Raw genomic sequence first — 3,468 nt, forward strand, 5'->3', positions numbered from 1 at the left:
CTCCTCCTCCTCCTCCTCCTCCTCCTCCTCCTCCTCCTCCTCCTCCTTCTCTTTCTCCTCCTCCTCTTCCTCCTCCTCCTCTTCCTCCTCCTCCTCTTCCTCCTCCTCCTCCTCTTCCTCCTCCTCCTCCTCCTCTTCCTCTTCCTTCTTCTCCTCCTCCTTCTTCTTCTATCTGCTAATGCTCTGGGGCCAGTCAGCTCATAATCCTCCCACTACCCCTGCCCATCAGGATGGGCTGAATCTGTAAGAACTATGCACCCATAAAACTGTCCTCTTTAAATAGTTTCTTGTCATGTTGATAACAGGAAAAGGAACTGACAAGAGTTTTCTTTTTTTCTGTTTGAGACAGGCTGTCACTGTGTAGCTCAGGCTGGCACTGAACTTGCCATCCTCCTGTCTCAGCCTCCCCCGTGTGTGTGTGTGTGTGTGTGTGTGTGTGTGTGTATACACATGTGGAGTTCAGAGGACAACCTTTGAATATTTGTTCTCTCCTTTTACCATGTGAGCCCCAGTGATCAAATTTAGAACAGCATGCATTCCTGCCCCCCCCCACCCAGTTTTTCAATTTACCTTCATGGAGAGATATATTGAAATAAAAAAAAATAATTTCAGGACAGCTTATTATAAAAGAAGAAATTTGCAAATTCTGGGTAGTGGTGCAAAGGTGTTGGATGGGTGTACTACTATAGTTTTTGATCTCTGTAATGCATGATGGATATTTTCGTCCAGCTCTTAAATACCGTCTGCTTTTAGTATTACTGTAAATTGATTCACATCATTCACAAATGCCTCCCGAAAAGAAGAGTAGACAGGCACAGAGCTGTATTGAAATGCCCCGATATTTCTCTTACAGTGATGCTCCCAGAGAGTTCTGGGAGCTGGAGACTACATGGCTGCCTGTCTGGCTCCTAGGATGATGGAAGGTGTTAAAACTGATGCCACCTAGCAGCAAGTGGAAAGTGGCTGTTGCCACCCAGGTCACCACCACATTAGCTCCTCTGTGTGTGCAGCTGGTGTATGGAGAGTCACATGTCCCTTAGGAATTTCACGTCTTACGTGTGCCCACGATGAATCCACATGGTCATTTTCCTCCCAGACAGCTCTGTGTACATGAAAAGATAATGCTGCTGGCTTACTCCCTGTGGCTTGCTTAGGCTGCTTTCTTATAGAACCCAGGACCACCAGCCCAGAGATGGCTCCACCCACAATAGGGTGCATCCTCCCTCACCAATCACTAAAAGAGAAAATGCCTTCCAGGCTTGCCTCCCTAGTTCTTATGGAGGCATTTTTCTCAACTCAGGTTTTCTCCTTTCAGATAAACTCTAGCTTCCATCAAATAGACCTAAAACTAGCTTGCACACCACATAACAACCTAGCATACACTTATGGTTTGAGCACCACCTGTTTGTTACCTCGAAGTTTCCAAGGTCAGGAGTCCAAGCTTGGATTAATTGGACATTCTGGATCACCAGGCTGACCCCCTGAGGGGGGGGGAGGTTGTCCTGGTTAAGGCTGTGTGTTTATTCTCAGCACCTCGAGCACCCGCAGGTCTCTGCATTAATTGTCATTCTCTATAAAACAAAGCTTATCCCATGGAGGCTGAAAGCCACTGCTGTCCCTGTTCTGGCAGCAGCAACAGCTTCAAATTATACATTGAGGCAGGAGCTCTCATCAAATCTACAGTTTATGGATTTGGCGAGGTTGGCCAGTGAGTTTCAGGAAGTACCTGTCTCTTGCTCCTTCCGTGCTGAAGTTACAAGACACTATGCCTAGGTCTGGAATTGGCTCCAGAGATCTGGACTCAGGTCTGCATGCTCACACAGCAGGCACTTCACCCACTGAGCAACCTTACAGCTCCATTTGACACATTATGATAGAAATTTGCTGCTGTTTGGATCCTACCGTCCCCTAAAAACGCAAGTGCTGAAGGTTTGTTCTTCAGAGTAGCATCACAGGACGATGGAAAGCTTAAGGGATGGGACCTAATCTAAGGGGGGGGGGGGCTCTTCTAAGGGAGACTTTTGGTCATTTGGAATCTACGGTCCAAAGGAGACGATGAGAAATTTCTGCTCTTGGACATAACGTGGATAATTTGCCATGTACTGCAAAGCAGCATAGAGTGATGCTGCCCACTACAGACTCAAAACCAACTAGGCCAACCAATCACAGACAGAAATCTCCAGAAATTATGAGCCAAAAAAAATCCTTTGTCACGGGCATTTGTCACAGTAGGCTGGCTATCTTAGGGACTTTGTTGTTGATGTGACAGAACAACCTAACAAGGAAAGGGTTTCTTTGGCTTCTAGTCACAAAGGGGTAGGGTGTAACATGTGGGAAGACATGATAACAGACATGGAAAAATGATGGCAGGAGCAGAAGGCTGGCCGGCCACATCGCCTCTACAGAGGCAGAGACCGAACAGGAAGTGGGGTAAGGTTATAAAGCCTTAAGGCTCACCCCCAGTGACCCACTTCCTCCAACAAAGCCCTCCCCCTAAAGGATCCACCATTGTCCCAAACAGTAGCATCAGCTGGAGATCAAGTGTTGGGACACATGAGCCTTTGGGTATGTTTTCCAGTCAAGTCACAACACTGACTAACAGCATCCTTTCCAGGTTCCCTGCCAGCCGCACTTTTCTTCCTGTATTCTCTCTCCTTCAGAGAGTTTAATTTTGTTGGTTAAAGAGGAACTTCTGGAAAGCCTTGCTTGAATTATAGCATATACTCAAATTCAGTGGAGCGTCAATAATCAGATATATTGTTCTCTCTTTGCTTTACCTAAGTAATCCCTGTCTTTAGGCAATAAATGACTGAATCGGGGTGAAAGTGAAGGACCATCATACGAAAAAGCAAACGCACACACACACACACATAGACACACACACCAAAAAGGAAAAAAAAATTGTTTGACATTTAAAAAATTACTTGTCCACCACAAACAGTACTTCCCATTCATTAGTAATGGAATTGATGACACAGTAACCCTAAGATTTGATTGTTGGAGACCAGAGTGATTGATTAAAATTACCGGAATGAGCTAATGAAGAAGTGAAGCTTTATTATATAAAGAGATTATATATTTATTATTATATATTTATTACATAATGCAGATTCATTGGGGGCAGTGCAGGGTAGGGAGGGAGAGAGAGGGGAGAAGCATGCACAGAGAGAAACGGGGAGAAAGAGGAGGAGAGACACAGAAGGAGACAGAGGAGAGCAGAGGAGGGATAGAGGGGGATGGTGGATAAGAAGAGCAGAGAGAGGGTGAGAAGGCCAAGGGCAAAAAAGGCAGGAGGATCCAAAATGTCTGGATTATTTAGTGAAGGGCCTCTGGGAGAGGGGAAGCCCTGCCCCTAGGTAGAAGGCAGGGTATGTCCCAGGTAGGGACCTAACACAGAGTATATATACTGTATGCATATATGTATATATATATATATATATATATATATATATATATATATATATATAT

Source organism: Psammomys obesus, unplaced genomic scaffold (assembly GCF_907164565.1).
Source record: "Psammomys obesus unplaced genomic scaffold, mPsaObe1.curated_primary_1811, whole genome shotgun sequence".
Lineage (NCBI taxonomy): Eukaryota > Metazoa > Chordata > Mammalia > Rodentia > Muridae > Psammomys > Psammomys obesus.